The sequence below is a fragment of the Microtus oregoni genome, unplaced genomic scaffold (genome assembly GCF_018167655.1).
Source record: "Microtus oregoni isolate MIOR12 unplaced genomic scaffold, Mior012 000030F_ref0000283, whole genome shotgun sequence".
NCBI lineage: Eukaryota > Metazoa > Chordata > Mammalia > Rodentia > Cricetidae > Microtus > Microtus oregoni.
In genome coordinates this window covers 8,732,451-8,754,088 of record NW_024543089.1, presented here as the reverse complement: position 1 = coordinate 8,754,088, position 21,638 = coordinate 8,732,451, and positions in this window count along the sequence as shown.

The following is a 21,638-nucleotide window of genomic DNA, read 5'->3' as shown; positions in this document are numbered from 1 at the left end:
TAATCAAGAGAAACACACCTTTAGACCTCTGCTTACCCAATAACAATCTTCTGTTCACACTGCCAGAGTCCTTATGTCTAGGGCATTGTCATCAGCACTGCCAATTGAGAAGGGGGTTGCTTTTGACCTAACAGCCAAGAATGAATGACAGACATAACATAGTGCCTTTGCCTTTCACTACTGGATATAGGCATGCTTTTGTTAGTGGTACATTCTTTTCTTCCTATATTTCTCACAACTTTGAATAGTATACCAATTATGCCTGAGAGATCTATTAACTAAATATCACTTTGTATAATAATATCTCCTAAGCAACTTTTATTGAATCTTTATGACATCGAATGTTTTATTCCCAGTTTCTCCAACATCAATCCCTACAATTTGCTTCCATACTTTCCTAACATGACTGACTCTTATTACTCTGAAATAATAGCCTGAAGAAATGTTTTCTACTATAAATTTCATTGATCATAAAGTCATTTCACTACAACAAAAAGTGGTATTACAGAATTTGGTACAAGAGAATATGAATAAACTCACCATACTACTTGTCTTGTTTTGGGAGAATGTGGAAGAATTCACAGTCTTAGAATAGAAAAGTATGTAAATACCACAAATTGAGCTTCAAGGACTGTTCTAGAAACCTAGAATACAGTAGTGCTAAGAACCACATAACTTATAGGGGACAAACTCCTGAAATTTCAGGGAGAATAATCTTAGAAACTGAACTAAAGCATATTCCAGAAATATTTTGGTGAAGTGTATGGATAATATCTGTTCTGGTCCTGAGAACATGCTTGAGGCTAAATTGAAAAGAAATGGATTAATTTCCTTGTAAGCATGAATTTCACGTCAGCATATTGTTTCATGTGTGGTATTGTCATTACTGATTATACTTTTGCAGGTGTCTACAATGAAAAGGAACAACAAAGACAAAAAGAAATGTAATTTTTTAATTTGCAGAGGAAAGGGATATTTACAGGAAATTCACAAAGCTTAGTATTACGGCCAAGACAAGTGTTGTAAGAGACTGTGATTGTTAAGGAAATTAGTGCCAATAAGCAGAGGCCTGTTCCATACCAGGAAACAAAATGGGAATGGTGTTTTATGGCAAGAATTTACTCAGGTATGTTTCCAAAATTTGAAAGAGAGCCTAAGGGGTTTTCTCCTTTAAAACACCAATAAACAAAAAGCGCTGCTAATGTGGTTCAAAGAACAGGAGATCTGTTCTAGGCTGTCAGCTAAAACTAGCATAGTTTTTCATGTGGTTTTTGGCTTCAGAGGAATGATTTCTTGAACCCAAGAAGGTAAAGCATGAATCACAGTGAAGAAACAAAGATTTTGGAGATTCCAGAGCCTCTACACTTCTTCAAAGTAGTGATGCATATGTGGAATGGAATCAGCTTAAGAAAAAGACGTATATCAAGGCATTAAAGCTAGAGGGGCAGAGCTACGTAAACGTTTTGACATTCAGCATGGAGCTACAAGATTTGATGCTTGCCATTTTGGGTTCTGGTCTTAGTTTAGTCCAATGTTTCCTTATTATACCCCATTCCTGTTTTGTAATTTCATGTATATTCTATCCCATTATATTTTTGGAAGTTTAAAAAAACTGTGCTGTTGTTGTTGTTTGTGGTTTAATTAAGATTGCCTTGATTCTCAGATGAAACTTTTGAGGTTCGGCCTTTGAAATACTTTGTAATTATGAAAGGCTATGGGGATTTTTGGAGTTGTGCTAAATTCATTTGCATTATGATATGGCTGTGAGGTGTGTGGGCCTCGAGAGCAGAATGTGGTGATGCAAACAACAATAAAAAAATGTATCCCATAAACTCTAGCATTTGAACACATTCAACTTCAGTTGGTAGAGCTATTGAATGAGTTTATATAACTTTTGAAAAGTTACAAAATGTTTTGATAATTATGTGCCCTTCAGTATCTGGATCTCAAAAATAATTAGATTTTGCTTTTTATCTCTAATTTTCCTGAAATTTTATATAAAGATCATGTGCTTTATTATCTACTATATCTATGTTGTTAAATATAACACAGCATTCATAATAATAAAACACATATATTATGTTTATTCATAAGTATATATGCATTACATGGAAAAAATCATTTTCATTTTATATATCATAAAGTAGTAGAGCTTGGCTATATATAAATATATATTATACAACATCTATCTTTTTTAAAATATAAAGAAAATATGCATAGAATATTGAGACTATCTTTTATATTATCCTTTTTGATTAGCATTTTCACTCATGAGCTATAATTTGTGCATACTTGCTTTTGCTAATGCTACTTTTCCTATCAGCAATGGAGTCATCATTCCTACACAAGGAACCTCTCAAAAACTTGATATTTGCTAAGCCATAAACAGAAATTAAGGCCATTATAATTCATTTTTAGCTTCAGCTATTTCATTAAGATTGAGTTAGAGCGAGGGCTATTAAATTCTGCATCATCTTATTTGCTTTTGATGGACTGTTTATAGAAATACCAAATTTAAAAGTGAATTGTTCTGTGTGTGTTTTTTTTTAAAGAATTATACAAGTACACTGTATGTTGTGGAAATAAACTATTACATTTAACTAATGGTATTCTACTGTTTTGAGCTTAAGGTGTTAACAAAGAATAACAGCACAAGTTTTCATGAAAATAATAGTCCATGAATTTTATTCAGCTTAAGTGAGAAATGATCACAACTACATTATAGAATATCCCATAAATTTACAATTATCTCTAAGAACATGCTTGAATTTCAATAATGTCATAATATTTTCTACATTCTATCCAAAGTATTTTGTCATTTAATAGTGTGATTTCTACTCTCTAAATAAATCAGATAAGTGGTAGTAAAGTAGAAAGATCATTGCAAAATCTAATACACCAGAATTAGAAAGAATAAGTACCTTACTCTATCTTATAAGACACAATGAAAAATGAAACACAAACACTTTGGACAAATATAATATAATAGATAAAGGTAAATAGGATGTCACACTATTATAACTCTTGAGATGTATAGATCTGATTGAGAGGAGAGCAGTTTAACACGTATTGTTAAGCAAACAAATAACTGAACTTAATGAAATCTATAGGCCAAAAGTACTAATATATTCTTAACTCAGCCACAAAAAGACTGATTCTAGAAATATATCCAAAAGGTGGCATAAAAGTATATAAAATTTGCCTTAGCCACAACCAAAATAGAAAACTGAAAAAAGAAAGAATAACCAATAATATGAAGTTATAAAAATCTACTTGGAAGGATTATTAATATACACACAACAAACCAGAAATTTTAATTGCTACAACTTTAACTTCTAGGACTATCAGAAAGAATCTACAATGATATTGTTATCATTATGTAAATACTCTATCTTCTTTTTGAAATCCATGGGTTACTTAAAGTATGTAGTCTATAGTACACATGAATTTGTCTGCCTTCACTTTTCTAATGTATTATTTTCAATATGTGGAATTATCAAATATTGAAATCTGAAGCTCAAATTTAATTTATTTTTGATACTTTTGCTATTTTACTATTTTTCCTATTTCACAGAAGAATTTATTCTACAAAACTTTAGAATTCCAGGTTCTGGCTATGACAAACAATGCTTTTATGAACATAGTTGAGCACATGTCCTTGTGGTACAATTAAGCATCCTTTGGATATATACCCAAAAGTGGTGTTGTTGTGTCTTGAAGAAAGTTGTTTTCTAGTTTTCTTAAAAAAAAAAATTGTCATACCAACTTGCACTTCCACAAGCAATGCAGGAGTGTTTCCTTTACCCCCAAACCTCTCTAGCATAAGTTGTCATCAGTGTTTTTTATTTTGGCCATTCTTACAGGATAAGATAGAATCTCAAAGTTCTTTCAATTTGCATTTCTCTGATGACAACGGATGTTAAACATTCCCTTAAATGTCTTTCAGCCATTTTAGATTCCTCTGTTGAGAGTTCTCTGTTTAAGTATTGAAAAAAATAATACTGTTTTGTCATCTAATTTTGCTTCTATAGCATCCAATATGTATTAAAATTTTAAGATAATATTAATGACTTCTTTTTCTCTTTAAAAGTTAAAAACTTTGATCAAATGAGATATTAAAAAACATGCTGTGTCCTTCCATTAAGACAAGTGAGAAATTTAGCTTTCATTATCAGCTTGGATGAATGATAGTCTCCTTTTTTTGTTGTTGAGATAGCTGTTACTAGCCTATAATTTATTTATTTACTTATTTATATTTATTTATTATTTATTTATATGCTTTGGTACAAAATCAGGCTGATGAAAGGTTAGGATATATCACATTGCTGTCATGTTAAATCTCGCCTTTATTTTATGTGTTTCTGGGCACTCCTTGTCTGTCCTTTCTGTAATACTTCAGTGTTATGCACTTGAACCTTACTGAACCTTGACGGCTGGAGAATGCTGACAGAAACAAATAAGTCCATCAGGATTTTAGTAGAAGAATATTCAACAAACAATTTCCATTTGTGGGGTGAAAGAAACAAAACAAGACAATGGTTTTGGTATAAAAACACCTATTAAGGCAATGGAATGCTATTCAGTTTTTTCCCCATTTCTTTTCAATGTTTGCCCTGAAAGCATAGCACAGAGTGGAGAACATATCTAATATAAAATCAAGTTTACCATAACCCTGTATGTTCATTCAGAGTCCACTACCACGATAGGAATTCATTTGAGATATTATGTTCAAGAAAAAAAAATAAGATTTCATTTTTGTTACTATCATTTCATACAGTTGATTCAAGAGATATAGCATGTCCACCACACATCATCGCAAAATGAGCAGCTGCAGATCAGTATGATGTCAAAAGAATTTTGATTCGGTTATCTTGTGGCAAAACACATGAGATAACTATCAAATACATTTTTGCTTTATTCTGGAGATAATTTAAATCACATTTACAACTTTTTATAGTTATGAGAAACAACAGACTTAAAAAAATAGATAATGATATGAAAATAAAACAATCAGAATCTTTAGGGCTTCACAACAACATTTGAATGATTATCCTTGTCTTTCACACCTGTGAACCTGCAAGCCATGCTTTAAGGTTAGTGTAGTCAGAAAAAGACAGGAGCACATATCCAGTATTCCTGCTGACTGTTGAAATTACTAAAAGCATGGTGATAGATATGGGTCTATTTTCATTCTTCTACAGGTTGACATCCAGTTGTGTCATCACCATTTGTTGAAGATGCTTTCTTTCTTCCATTGTATACTTTTAGCTCCTTTATCGAAAATGAGGTGTTCATAGGTTTGTGGGTTAAAATTCGGGTCTTCTATATGATTCCGTTGGTCGACTTCTCTGTTTTTATGCCAGTATCACACTGTTTTCGTCACTGTAGCTCTGTAATAGAGTTTGAAGTCAGGGATGGTAATGCCTCCAGAAGATCCTTTATTGTATAGGATTGTTTTGGCTATCCTGGGTTTTTTGTTTTTCCATATAAAGTTGATTATTGTCCTCTCAAGATCTGTGAAGAATTTTGATGGGACCTTGATGGGGATTGCATTGAATCTATAAATTGCCTTTGTAGAATTGCCATTTTTACTATGTTGATCCTCCCAATCCACGAGCAAGGGAGGTCCTTCCATTTACTGGTATCCTCCTCAATTTCTTTCTTCAATGTCTTAAAGTTCTTGTCAAATAGATCTTTCACTTCCTTGGTTAGAGTTACCCAAGATATTTTATGCTGTTTGTGGCTATCGTGAAAGGTGAAGCTTCTCTGATTTCCCTCTCTGCTTCCATATCCTTTGTGTATAAGAGGGCGACTGATTTTTTGGAGTTGATCTTGTATCCTGCCACATTACTAAAGCTGTTTATCAGATGTAAAAGTTCTTTGGTGGAGTTTTGGGGGTTGCTTATGTACGGGGTACGCCCACCCCCTGAGACAGTGGAGCTGATCTATTGGGAGCTCACCAAGGCCAGCTGGACTGTGACTGAAAAAGCATGGGATAAAACCAGACTCTCTGAACATGGTGAACAATGAGGGATGATGAGAAGCCAAGGACAATTGCACGGGGTTTTGATCCTACTTAACCTTCTGGCTTTGTGGGAGCCTAGCCAGTTTGGATGTTCACCTTCCTAGATATGGATGGAGGTGGGAGGACCTAGGACTTACCACAGGGCAGGGAACCCTGACTGCTCTTTGGACTGGAGAAGGAGGGGGAGAGGAGTGGAGGGACGGGGAGAAGGGTGGGAGGAGGGGGAGGGAAATGGGAGGCTGGGAGGAGGCAGAAACTTGTTTTTTTTTTCCTTTTCTCAATAGAAAAATTACTAAAAGCACACATTTTTAAATTTACATAAGTAACAGTTTACTGTCTTATAAGCCACTGACAATTGTGCACATTCAATGACAAAGAAATAATCTAACTTTAATTAAAATCCCAAAGGAAAGGTCTGCTTTAGTTATACCTTACAATTACTGTAACAAAAAAATTAGACTGGGTAATGTATACATATAAGAATTTCAATGTCTGCTCTTCTGGACTCTGGGCATTCTAATATCAACTCAACAGTAGGTGTAGGTTTTAATGGACTTTCTCTCTTCTCCAAGAGGATTTGTTTTTTCTGTTTTCACACACACACACACACACACACACACACACACAAAAAAAAAAAAAATAACAAACAAAAAAACTTCTGAACAAGCAGCTCCATACCGTCCATGCTATCTGGTAACTAGTTCCATTGGCAAGGACTCCTTTCTCAGGATTTACTAAACCCCTAAAGGCATTTTCCTCTTAATTACAAAAGAAAACTAGAACCTCCTCTGGTTTTTGTTTTTTAATTTTATGTGTTTGTGAGAAGGTATGGAAAAAATACTTTTGAAAAGGGATCATTCACTGAACCTGGAGTTCAATAACTCAGCTGAATTGCTTGGCCAGTAATAGACCCTGGGGCCCTCCTGTTGCTCATTCCTTAATAATTTGTTCATAGGCTCTTACCACGAAACCAGATTTTTATTTTATTTTTAAATATGATTTACTTAGGAGAAACCACCAACCTCCATGTTTGATAGGCAAATATTTTACTGGTTAAGCTCTTCCTTGGCCTCCTCTATCTCACTCTCTTGATCATGATTAGACATTTATGCAGACATAAATGCTTAATGTAAGCCTCCATTGTCAAATGTCTCTATTCTCAGGGCAGGGTAATGAATGTTTCATATTTTTCTGACTTCTGAGTGTAAGATTTAAATGATTTCATTTTATGCTTCTATGGATTTAAGCATGCTCAACTGAAGTCAAAACAGGAAAGGTTTCATTATAGAAGTAGGGAAATGCCAAAATTTGAAGTAAAAATGGAGGTGTAAACAAATTCAGCAATTTTCTCATTGTTTGGTAGGATATGAAAGAAATAGTGCTGTGCTTTTATTTTTAAATTTTAATGTAACATGAGAAAGTGACATTCACACACACAGAAATTTTGGAACTTTTCAAATAGAAGGAAGATCCTCAGAATCAGGAACATCTTGGTGAGTGTCCTACAAAGTTAACTGCATTGCATATGCGCCAGTTGCCATAATGGTCTGCTATTATTGGACTGAAATTCTTTTTTTTTAACATTAAGAATAATCTAAGTATTTATTCACTTTGTGCAAAAATTAGCTACTTGTCCTTAAGGAACAGAGTATATTCTTATGAATGGCTTCACATTGAATTGAACTTCCAATTTTGAGAAGAGGTTTTAAAATAGATGATCATATTTTTTTTTATTCATTTTTCATAAAAACCACAGTTCTCCTCCTGCTCCTCCTCCAGTTCCCCCCTCACCTACTCTCCCATCCCCAATCCACTTCTTAGAGAGGATAAGGCCTCCCATGGGGTATCAACTATGCCAGGCATATTGAGTTGAAGTAGGACCAAGTATCTCCCCACTGCATCAAGGCTGAGCAAGGTATCCCCATTGTAAGAAATGGGATTTTAAAAGCCAGTTTATGCACCAGGGATAAATTATTGTCCCACTGCTAGGGGCCATACAACCATCACCCACATTGAGAGGGCCTAGTTTGGTTCCATGAAGGCTCCATAGTCATCAGTCCAGAGTCCATGAACCCCCCCACTAGCTCAGATCAGCTGTTTCTTTGAGTTTTCCCATTATGATTTTGATCCATCTTGTTCATATATCCCTTTCCCCCCTCACTCCAACTGGACTCATTCAAGGCCATTCTGGTCAACAAGAGCTAGTTCCAGGAGAGAGGCTCCAAAGCTATGGAGAAACCCTGTCTCAAAAAACTAAGAAAAAAAAAGGGGGTGGGAGAGAAACAGGGGCTTGGCCCAGTGCTTGGCATTGGATCTATGCATCTGTTTTCATCAGTTAGTTACTAGAAGAAGTGTCTATGATGTCAAGTATCATAGTTACTAATCTGATTACAGAAGAAGGCTGGCTCATGACCTGAAATTCTTAATGACTCTTAGGAAAAAATAATGTGAGACTTATTAAGCTGAATCTGAATATATTATTTGGAAATTCTGAGAAAACTTAGAAAAAAGCCAAAGTATTGGAAGATGAGATGTTTACAGTACATACACACCATGTTTGAAACATTATAATCAATAGATTCGATGTGTTCTTAGTGAAGTCTTCTCTTCCTATATAAGGAAAATGTGTGAAAATCAATTTAACACTTGGTGCTCCAACATGTTCTAGCTAAATCCTCATAAAACCTGAGAAAACTTGAAAAAGAATTCTAGCAAAAAAATGCAGAATTTAACATAGATTTTTGCTGTTTGCTGGTGGTGTGCCATACCTCCTTTAAGAGAGATTTTCCTGGCTCAGCAGCAGTAGTAGAAAAAGAAAAAAAAAAGCTAGGGCCAGGGCAATTTTTGAAATGTGTGGTTTCTGGGCTATGCTCCCAGCATGACCTCTGGCTCCTTTGGGGAGATGGAGCATTTGAGTGGGGGTTGTGAGGACTTTCAGACTGCTGAAGCTTGCTTTATGGTGACATGGACTAGCTGTATGCCTAGAAGTGGGGTGGTACACATGGCTCAGAGGCACTAGCTGCTCCACCATACTGGACTCGGTGGGGCAAACAGACACTGCCATATTACCCCAATCAATGATGCAGCTTGAGTTATAAGAAGCACTTAGCATTGTGAGAAGTGTTCCTGGACAGTAAATAATTACAGATTTACTATAGGACAGATTGAGACATAAAAGACCTCTAAATAGGTCACAGTTTTGGATAAACATATGTAGGCTTGGGAGAGAGAAGAGAAAGTATAGAGAGTCATAAAATAAAGTTAATGCTTTAAAAAGGGATAAAGTTTTAAAGAGACAGAGTAAAAGGAGTAAAGGAAGATAGGTATGTAAAAATGGAAAATTCACAGAAAGTCTGGATTATGTATATTGTATTTTCTTTAAATATTTTGATTGTGAAGGAGGTAAGTACAGAAGGATAATTCATAGTATGGGCTGCTCAGCTAAAGCAGCATGTATATTATAAATGTATCATGACTTTCAAATTTGAGTCTAGGGATATGTATCTTTGGAAAAGTTCTCTTGTTTCCACAGAAGATGAGAACCTGTCGATTGCTTCCAGACCAATATTGTTTCACAAACCAAGGCCACCTGAAAGGTCTCCGTGAACACCCTCAAAAAATTACTTTGTCCAACTGCTAACTGAGATGAACCTAGCATACAGGATACACCATGAAAGACCTGATTAACGGTGCCCCCAAAAAGCAGGAAGCAGTATGGACAGAACTATGCCCATATCCCAAATATCATTTATAAATGTTCTTATACATTTATAGGAAGATATGATATGCTATAGAGATTTGCATTGGTATGAATCTTGGTTTATTGATAAAAATTTAAGGCCAATTTTGTTATAGGTATATGTATTTCTGATCTTAATTAAGGTATTGTGATTGTGTAGTTCATTTAAAAATGTAATGTATAATTAAGAAATATAGGTTAATAGATAATCATTTATAATAGTCAAGTTTGTAGTCATGTTAGTTAGGTTTTCTAGATGTATACAGATATATTTCAGTTAGATAGTCAAATCTTTCAGAAACCTTCAGAATATGGTATTTAAATATTTTAAGAAATTAGGACTTTTCAAAACAGTGAGACACATTTTTTTCCTGGGAGCATCAGGCTACTTCAAGAGGATGATGGGCACTGAAGAGGATCCTTATGGAGTTTGTTAGCAATTTGGGCAAGAAACTGCTCTTTCCTGGCTGCATAAACTGGATATGCAGGACCCACAGAGAAATGACTGCTGAACTTGCCTAAAGGTGAGATGATCCTTATCAAAAAATTAAAACACAGATATCAAGCTCTATTTTTGTCAGTTTAAAACATTTATTAGAGAATTGAGTATTCTGCTTCCTTTTTTAACCACTATTTAGCAACAACCACAAAAATGTGTATTTTCCAATACCTACTAAGAACTGGATGCAAATTGTTTGATCCATTCATTGACAATCTTTTATCTCTGCTACAATAAATTTGTATTTAATCGTGTCAACATATTTTCTCTTGTATTTTTTTCCTTAGATACACTCTAGTAGAGCAAAGAACAAAATGAAAATGAAACCTCTAGATAGGTAAAGTTAAACTCAAGTTTCGAGGATAACAATTGATAGAATGCAAAATGGTCACTCTCAACTGTCCTAGAGAGCCACAAGTCATAATAGAACATTGTCCATGGCTTAATAGTGTAAGATTAAAAAAGTTGGCACTGGAAAATATTTGATAGATCTGATTGTTATAAGAGATCTAGATATTAATGGACCCAGAAGAATGTATGCCTTCAGTACTGATCAAGTGATCATTATCATCATCAACTATAGCAAAATTATTAATTATTGCAGGAAGAAAGGGCAAAAAGTAGAAAATTGAAAGTAATCTTAATTGATGCATAGTTACTGTATCTACTATTTGCGCTGTTTTGTTCTGCAAACCTTGATTTAAAAAGCATAATTTACTAGAATTGGGAGAAAAATGATAGCAACTAAGCAATAGGGAATAAAGAGGTAATTCTTTTTTAGCAGGACATCATTGATACTTAAGCACAAACACTTAAAAGATACCAACCAATTTTCTCCCCGGCAATTTTGTCTACTTCCCTTAGCCAAGAGGAAAACTATATGCTTTTCCTTGGGTTCCCCTTCTTACTTAGCTTCTTTAGATTCACCTATTGTAGACTCCGTGACCCTTATTTATGGCTAGAAACCAATTATGAGTGAGTACATCCCATGTTCATCTTTTTGGGTCTTGGATACCTCACTCAGGATAGTGTTTTCTATTTCCATCCATTTGCATGCAAAATTCGAGAAGTCATTGTTTTTTACCGCTGAGTAGTACTCTAATGTGTAGATATTCCATACTTTCTTCATCCATTCTTCCATTGAAGGGCATCTAGGTTGTTTCCAGGTTCTGGCTATTACAAATAATACTGCTATGAACATAGTTGAACAAATGCTTTTGTCATATGATAGGGCATTTCTTGGGTATATTCCCAAGAGTGGTATTGCTGGGTCCAGGGGTAGGTTGATCCCGAATTTCCTAAGAAACCGAAACACTGACTTCCATAGTGGTTGCACAAGATTGCATTCCCACCAGCAATGGATGAGGGTACCCCTTCCTCCACAACCTCTCCAGCAAAGGTTATCGTTGGTGTTTTTGACTTTAGCCATTCTCACAGGTGTAAGATGATATCTCAAAGTTGTTTTGATTTGCATTTCCCTGATTGCTAAGGAAGTTGAGCATGACCTTAAGTGTCTTTTGGCCATTTGAACTTCTTCTGTTGAGAATTCTCTGTTCAGATCAGTGCCCCATTTTTTAATTGGGTTAATTAGCATTTTAAAGTCTAGTTTCTTGAGTTCTCTATATATTTTGGAGATCAGACCTTTGTCTGTTGAGGGGTTGGTGAAGATCTTCTCCCAATCAGTAGGTTGCCTTTGTGTCTTAGTGACAGTGTCCTTTGCTTTGCAGAAGCTTCTCAGTTTAAAAAAAAAAAAAAAAAAGATACCAACCAAATGCTATGTTTAACATTGTCTTAGTTATAGTTTCTAGATCTGTGTGAAACACCATGATAATGCAACAAACAAAAGGAAGTATTTAATTAAACTTAAAGTTTCAGAGAGTTAGAGTATATGAAGGCAGAGCAAAGGCATGGCAGCAAGAACTGAGGACCAAAATTTTGACCAACAAAGCAGGAGGCAAAGAGAGAGCCTGGAAATGGCTAATCTTTTGAAACCTGAAAGCCCAGCTTCAGTGATAATACTTCTTCCAACAAAACCACAACTCCTAATTTTTCCTAAAGACCTCTATCACTAGGAATCAAGTATTTGAATATATGGACCACATGGGAGATATTCTTATTCAAAAAAAAAACACAGTGATTTTTTAAAGATAATGAATTAATAGAAAAGAAATTTTAGGAGGAGAGGGAGTAGGAAAAAGGAAGCACAGATTCTTATATGTATATTTGTCACAGATATACTTCAAAATATTGTCACTCTTTCAATGAGATTAATTTGAAAGATACATTTCTAGTCATTTCTAGTTTGTTTCATTTATTTTTCCACAAATGGTGTGTTAGAGGTTTGGAGAAATAAAACATTGATTATGTTGGCTGACTAAATTGAAATATAAAGTAATATGAAATACTGAGAAAAATATAATGCACTATTTTTTCTATTTGCTGTAAATACATTTTCTCTAACATTAAATTGTAACTTGTCTATCATTTAGCCAAAGCATTAGGTTCCTCGAATGTTGTTATAATGATAAAACTACATCCATATTTATCCTTTCATAGAATATACTCATCTTCACTATAGCTTTGCTCTCTGCAACAAACCATTTCATTTTATTTGCAGAGAAATATAATTTCTTGATAAAATTTACATTGTTCTCAAGTGGTGTTCTTTTTAATGTGGATCACATTTTCTTATTTTCCTTCTCCTGTTTAAATAAAATGTTGATACTTTTTTAAGAATTGTACGCATCACAATTCCATATGAACTTTATATATTTTCAGGCTTATTACATGAATCACAGGTAGTCATTTTAAATCTAAAACTTTTCAGTAGCAGAGACAGCATGGATTGTTGAGTATAGTAGCTATAATAACATTCCATTTGTTAATGTCCTGTAATTAACAACATATATTTCATTTTATAAACCGAAAAATATGAGGCTCTTCATGTTCTGAATGATTTTAATTAAAATTATTTTAGTCGTATTCCCACATGTGTTTGCTGTGTCCTGACTGCTTACACCTCTACCCCTCTCTATACTTTGTCAATCTGCCACTCTTAAATGTTTTTCTTTGCTTATGACTCTTCTCTCCATTTTATGACCTGTTGAGGGAAGCCAGGGCTATTGATCTATAAATGTGAGGCCACTTTTAACTATCTATACTCTATTATTATTTGATTTAAGATGATGACAAGAAGAAGTACATTTCCCCAAAGATCACAGACACAAATGCATGTAGAATGTTTCTGCTTCACTTTACTTATAACAGCATAAATGTTTCTATCAAATATTTCTTCAAATTACTTTTTATTTGCACATAAAAATAAAATTCTGGCCATTTTTAAGTGTTATGCTATTCATTTCCTGTTTCCAAGTTAGCACACCTAGCCAAAGAAGAGGATTTAATGAAAGATTCCTCTAGATGAGGGGCTAAACAATTGCTTATTCCCTTTGTGGTTCTTCCTGAATCTAAATCCTTCTGTGTTTCCCTGATGGCTATTATTCTTCAGTCTCATTTGTACTTCCAAGTTTTAAAGATAAAAAGGAAAAATGATTCTAGCAATCTGAGTTTCTGAATATTAAGCCCTTTTAAACAGTTCTGATTCCCTTCTTATGAGAATTATTCAAATAGAGATTGGAAAAGTTTCTTTCAGGAACCTCAGGGAGAATTTTTATATTTGAAAATTAACTAAACTGCAATAGATGTTCCTTTTAATCCTACAATTGCTATGGTGTCAGTATTAGCACCATTCTTAAGAATATTGTTGTATGTCAGATATATCTAACATTATTAGTTCAAAATGGTTACAAACTCTAAAGCAGGTAAAAAATTGGTAAGTGTTTGTGATATTTTAAAAATGTGCATTTTGAAATGTTTGTGTCCTATTATAACCCAAAATTACATGCCTTTCCTTTCCAGATTGTAAATTCATGCTGTACAACTTAAATGAAAATAAACTTTGATCCCACTGATGCTATGCTGGTCTATATAACAATTCAAAATCCTCAGCCAATACAGTTGGAGTTTATCCTCATGAATTTAGACAGTTGCAACATTTGGCAATTTGAGTGAATTTCCAACATCATATTATATATTTTTAACAATAAAACAGGGTCCCTGAAATGGTTCCCCGAAAGTGTTACCGAGAATACGATAAAGATGAAACAATCCATGAACATTGTCAGCAGATCACTTCCACCATAGGTGAAGCTTATTTCCACCATGAGGACCACTTTTACTACTTTCTTTCAGAAGATGTAATCAAGTGTTACACAGCCTGAAAGTGCCTGCACTTTTTTTGTGGTGACAAATTACATGACTTGTTATGCCTGTATCTCTGTTTTTGTCTATTGGTCACTGTTCACCTGTCTCTGTCTCTCAAATACACACTTTAATACAAAGAACAAGCCTTTTACTTTTGGTTTTTAAAACTTCTCTCTTCTATTCACACATCCTCTATCTCCCACCTGTGCCTTGCCACCTTTTAAGAGTTTCTGACTTTCAAACATTTTTGTTTTTGTTCCTTTTTCACCCATTCTTTTCTCCTTCAAGTCTCTTATTGATCCTCAGCAGTTCTCAAAGGTAAATCATCTGAAATCTAAAACTTCTTGGCAGCAGAGACAGCAATTTTTAAATCCACAAGAACAGCACTTTAAATTTTAGAGTCTTCCTCCTTGTTTCTGAGTAATCGTAAATCTGGTGGATGTCAGCTTTAGCCAAGTAGTGATAAAGTAATGTGGAAGACTTACCCATTAACTACAGTGGTTGAAATCAGAATTTTCTTAAACACTATTACAAAATATATGAATTGCTATGCACTTAAAAATTAGAAACTAAGTATTATTCCTTTGAGGAATTTAATTATTTGGGTTGGAAATTTGATGATATGAGAAAATGATACATTATATTGTGAATGATAGGCATGCGTGCCTGTAATATTAGCACCTGAGGTCAGGGCCAACCTCAGATGGTAGAGAACTAAAGCAGCCAGAGATATTCCAGATTGTGTCTTTAACAAGCAGACAATATAAATCATGAGCACAATCGTACTTGTGTCCCAAAAATTATTTAGAAATGCCTAACTATTATAACATCAATTGATAAGGAAACAGGAAGCAATTGGTTATTAGCAAAGTTTGTTTGAATTCAGAGGTAAATGCCAAGAAATGCTTCCATGATATGTAATATATACAGGAGAAGATGAAAATAGTTGTTATTCTGGTAGAAATTCATCATGCTAATGGTGAAAATAAAGTAAGAAACAAACCAAATAAAATGGTTCAGCAGTAAGATGTGATGTGGGAAGTCCTTCTGTATATGTGTTGCTTTTATTGGTTAATGAGTAGAGAAGCTATTTTGGTCTCTGATAGAGTAGAATTAAGCTAGGCTGGAAAACTAAATTGACTGTTGAGAGAACGTAGGTGGCTTCAGTGAGACACTATGTACTGCGGGAGGAGACAGATGCCAGAACTTTGCCGAGTAAGCCACATCCTCATGGTGATACACTGATTAATAGAAATGAGTTAATTTGAGATATAAGAGCTAGCTAGTTATACGCTTAAGTGTTTGGCCAAGCAGTGTTGTAATTAATCTAGTTTCTGAGTGATGATTTTGGGTGCAGGAAGCATGGGAATGAACAAACAGCCTCATAGAAATCTGGCAACCCGAGTCTGATTCAAAGAACACAAAGAAAAGTAGAGGCAGAGAACTGACTCCGCCATGTTACCCCCTGAGCTCCAGAAACATACTGAGACATGTGTAAGAAAGACACATCTTCACACATGTACAAAGACATGTGACAAAGAAACACATCATGCTTGCTATCATGTGTAATCATGTTATCATGTGTAAGTACATCAATAACAACATTTTTAAAGAGACAAGAAACAGATAAAATTTCCAATGAAACAGATTTTTTTAAAAGATTTATTTATTTATTATTTATATAGTGTTCTGCCCGTGAATCAGAAGATGATACCAGATCTCATTAAAGGTGGTTGTGAGCCTCCATGTGATTGCTGGGAACTGAACTCAGGACCTTTGGAAGAGCAGTCAGTGCACTTAAACTCTAAGTCATCTATTTGAACTCATGTTGTATCTTGATTGTCTATAGTCTCTTGAAGACATGCTCTTTTCTGAAGAGGAAACAAAGGGGAAGTCTATCTAGGAGATAGGGGAGGTGAGGAGGTAACAGGAAGTAATGGAGGGAAGGAAAGCTATGGTTGTGATGTATTGTATGAGAAAAGAATCTATTTTTAATTAAAACAAAAATAAGGAAAATAAATAATTTTATTCTCCCCAAATTCATGTGAAAGTAGAAACTCAAAAATTAATAAGAGAATGAATTTGAAATGGACTATGAAAGTAGCTCAGCACAGTGCTTGCTTAGCTACTCAGGGTCCTTGTTCAATCATAGCATGGCAATAATAAGTATAATAACAACATTAATACATATATATGTATTATATTATACATTATATATTAATATATATATATATATGTATTAATTTCTGTAGATAACATCAATAATACCAAACATTCCATAGAACTCTTTCTTGTTTTTTTGGCTTAGGTGTCACTACATATTCTACAAGATAGTTTCTCCTACAAGCAAGCTATACTTATGAAATATGGTTGTCTAACAGGACCTGTCTAATAATAAAATCAGTTGACATGCCAAGATAGAAAGAAATAAAACTTTCAAGGTTTAGTCCATAGATAAAGAACTAACAGGCAGCTAAAGACACTGCAGAGAGTGAGAGGATTAGACTTCAGAGCCAGGCAAGCCTGTGATAGGCTACCTGATGTCAATAGGCATACATGTGTTTAAGAGCAACACTAAATTACCTAGACAGGTTGTGCATGTGCATGTGTGTGTCCATTTTTGTGAACATACACGGTGTGTGTGTGTGTGTGTGTGTCTGTGTTCATGTGAGTGAGGATGAGAGAGAGAGAGAGATATTTAAAAAGAAGAACTTAAGAATTTGAGAGGAAGTTATGAAAGACAGGAGAAATTTGAAAGGGAGAGGTAGTATTCCAAATTATGTGAATATTGAAAAATTCTTAAAAAATTAAAAATTGCTAAATATTTTGGAAATCATTTTAGTTCAAATAATGAAATCTTTTCATTAGTAAGTACTTTCATATGAATAATTCATTGAAAAAATTGTGACTGAGGAAGTGTATCTCTTGTAACCGGACTGTCCAAAGAGATTTGTTGGTGTGGGAGGTCCTTCTGTCCATGTGTTGCTTCTATTGGTTAATGAGTAAAGAATTGCTTTGAGCCTATGGCAAGGAAGTACAGAACTAGGTGGGGAAAGCTAGGCTGTATGCTGGGAAAAAGAAGGGCAGAGTCAGACAGAAGCCATGTAGCCCCACTGGAGACATATGTCAGAATTTTAGCTGGTGTGCCACAGCCATGTGACCATACACAGATTAATGGAGATGGCTTAAATTAATATGTAAGGGTTAGACAATAAGAAGCTAGAGCTAATGGGTCAAGCAGAGATTTAATTAATACAGTTTCTATGTGATTATTTCAGGGCTAAGCAGCTGGTAATGAAACAAGACGTCTACTCCAACACTTTTGTAAGATTGAAAAGAGTTATTGAAATTTTTTATATTATTGGTATATATACAGTGTAAACTATTTTATGTGTACTTGGACTCTAAATCGTTGAGAAGTCTTCTAAGAAAATCAAAGTTAATGTTAGTCATGATTTGTTATCAAATACCATACATAAGTATGGAGTCTTCACTTAGTAGTTATTTTTGTCCTTTTGACTTAAAATGTAATCTCCATTCAAATAAACTTTGGCTACTATTTTGTGGCATAAATATTTCTGTGATCCTAAATAATTCATCCAATGCTGTGAAGGTGGTGCATTATCACAACAAGCAAATACACAGCCCTCTGTCTACACTTGTTTAAGTCACTTAGCTGTATAAGTCTAAAAGAGGCGTAAAAAGTGAAGGTCAACGTTTTAAGCAAAGATAAACTCAATTTACTATTAGAAGTATTTGATGATGGATGATTTTTGAAATCTAAGTATTCACTAAGTAAATGATATTTTATTTTGTGCAAGGTAACTTGGAATGTTGGAATGTGAGACACTGTGAGATAAATTTTAAAACACAAAATTAATGCAAATCAAGTGTCTTTTAATTTTAAAATAAACTTTAAAATGAGCCAACTGCTATGAATAGAAAGTACAAAGCATAGAAGACTGTTACTTCTCTGGTTTGATCATGCTCTCTCTGAATCCTAAAACTTTAGAAATAAAGTTTAAGGTTTAAAAATGCCCTAAAGACAAAGACTAATGAGAGTATCTTTAGAATAAAGAAGTAATAGGAGGAGGGATTAAACATATAAGACAAAGTATCAATTGATGGAAGAATTTTCATTAACAGGTATAAACATTCAGAACCTTGCTATCTAAACAGTATTACTGGGAAAATAACATAGAAGTAGGGGAAAATGAAAAAGACGGGGTGAGATAAAGGATGAGAATGTCCTAATTTCCTATATTCCACGTGAACAACTGCTTAATTAGGTAATAAAATACCTCCATCCTAATAAAATACCTTTAATAATAATAATTTTCATCCTGTGAAATTATCATGCCTGTGAACAAAGTAGGCTTTCAAAACAATGAAGAAAATCTTCTCAATGAATAGTTAATTCTTTGAATAAGAATTCCCTTTTGTCTACAACTGTACAGGGTAAGAACAGAAAAGGGGATGTCAAGTCTCTGCTTTCTTTGTTTGTAAAGGGTGAGTGCGTAAACTACCAAATCAGATCTCTATGGGCAATGTAACTATGTTTCTAGGATTAGCTGACTACCATCTAACATCTTCGCTCATTTGATAATTACATAAAAATGACAGCATTAATTAAAAGTCAGAAAGGTTGCATGTTAACCTTCATATCCTCTTAGGGTATTGGAACATATTCAGTACATTTTAATTTCTTTATCTTGCATTAAAAAGTTCTAAAAATACATTGTGGAATAATTATGAGATGACATAAAATTCATATTATATATTATACTATTTCTTATCTCATAGCTCTTTCATATACGTAGGTACACCCAAACAGGCAGTGGAATGGCCTGATGTAAAAGTTTGATCTGAGCAAAGGAGGCATGTTTCTATCCTAGTGTCATCAAAGCCCAGGTATAAAAGTTCACAGACTTTTCATTCCAGTGGCCCTCAATATAATTTTATTTATTTAGTTTTTCATCCCCCAAATTCTTTTTTTTTATTTATTTTATTTATTTATTTTTTATTGAGAAAAGGAGAAAAAAAAAACAAGTTTCCACCTCCTCCCAGCCTCCCTTTTCCCTCCCCCTCCTCCCACCCTTCTCCCCCTCCTCCCACCCTTCTCCCCCTCCCCCCACTCCTCTCCTCCTCCCTTTCCAGTCCAAAGAGCAGTCAGGGTTTTCTGCCCTGTGGTAAGTCCTAGGACCTCCCCCCTCCATCCATATCTAGGAAGGTGAACATCCAAACTGGCTAGGCTCCCACAAAGCCAGCACATTAAGCAGGATCAAAACCCCGTGCCATTGTCCTTTGCGTCTCATCAGCCCTCATTGTTCGCCATGTTCAGAGAGTCCAGTTTTATCCCATGCTTTTTCAGTCACAGTCTAGCTGGCCTTGGTGAGCTCCCAATAGATCAGCTCCACTGTCTCAGTGGGTGGGTGCACCCCTCGTGGTCCGACTTCTTTGCTCATGTTCTCCCTCCTTCTTTCTTAAATTTAATTTTCAATTTTATTTTACAACCTCAGTTCTTCACACTCCTCTTCCCCCTCCTGCCTGTAGCTCAACCCCCATCCACACCTCCCGATGGATAAGGCCTCCCATGTGGAGTCAACCAAGTCTGACACATTAAGGTGGAGCAGGACCAAGCCCCACTCCCAGCATTAACACTGAACATGGCCTCCCACCATAGGGAATGGGCTACAATAAGTTAACTCATGCACCAGGGATATATTCTGGTCCTTCTGCCAGGTGTCTCGCACGTAGTCCAAACTTTGTCACTGCCTCCCACATACAGAGGACGTAATTTGGTCCCATGGTGGTTCCACAGATATAGCTCTAGTCCCTGTGTTTCTACGAGCTTGATTCAGCTGTCTCTGTAGATTTTCCCATTATTATCTTGATCCCAATTGCCCATATATTTTGTATTCCCTCTTTTCTTACAGATTCTCAGAGCTGGGACTGGTGCTTCGTTGTGAATCTCTGCAGCTGGTTCTGTCAGTTACTGGACGAAGGCTCTATGATAATAGCTGACATATTCACCAGGCTGATAACAGGGGAAGGCCAGTTTGGGCTCCTTCTCCTCTACTATTGCTAAAAGTCTTAGTTGGAGCTGTCCTTGGGGTGAGAGCTAAAACTCTGATAAAGAGGCCAGCTCTTTCCTGAGCCACAGTGGGTCATCCTGGGAACTTAGAAGCCAGAGATGACAAACTATGGTTAAACGATCCTCACACTAGTGCCCTTTCACACACTTGCAAGAACACAGAGTTTGCAAATGAGTATCACCTAAGTATCATCAGACACTTTTAACAAAGAAACCAGAGGGAAGGGCACATGACTGTTTATCATAGTTTCTCACACATAGAGATGGGTGTCCTGGATACTATAGGAAAGCTCTTTCTCCCTTGGAGCTTTGTGTCTTGATCACAGCTTCCTTATAACGTCTTAAAGGTACAAACTTCAAGGAAACATCTTCCAGTCCACTGAAAAGGAAGGAATTCATGTCTGGTACGGTAAATTGAGTTAGTCTTTGTGTGGTTACAATCTTTGTGCCTTCGCTTCTGTAATTCACTATGAGGGACTGGTTGGATATTAATCAGTTATGGTTGTGCATCCCATGGTCAATTATCCTTTGAATTTTGACAAGAGGTATCATTAACCCGGCCTTCTCATTTTTTTCTATTTTTCATTTTTTCTATCCTCACTTTCATCTGTTCCCTTACTTTTCTATGGAGGTCACATCCCTGGAGGCAAATAAAGACACAACAATGCATCTCTGTTATAGTCTCCATTTTCAACAAAAGGAAGTTTCTTAAAAGGGGGCTGAAAACTACATTTACCTGTGGGTATAAGAATAAGTATTTAGAATACAGTTGGAAATCATATTAATTATGGAAAATGTCAGTAGTTTTTTTTTTTTTCTAGATTCTATAATCCCCCAAGAAGTGGGTTTATTGCTATGTTTAGAAATCCAAACATGATTTTCCTTCTTTTGAAAGGTTCTTAAGTCCAATTCCACATCTATTGCTTCTTGCAAGAAATAAGTGCAACTATTGCATCCATTTGGACATCTTGCTGAGCTGGTCAATGGTTAGGTTCATAGGATTTACTGCTGGACAGGA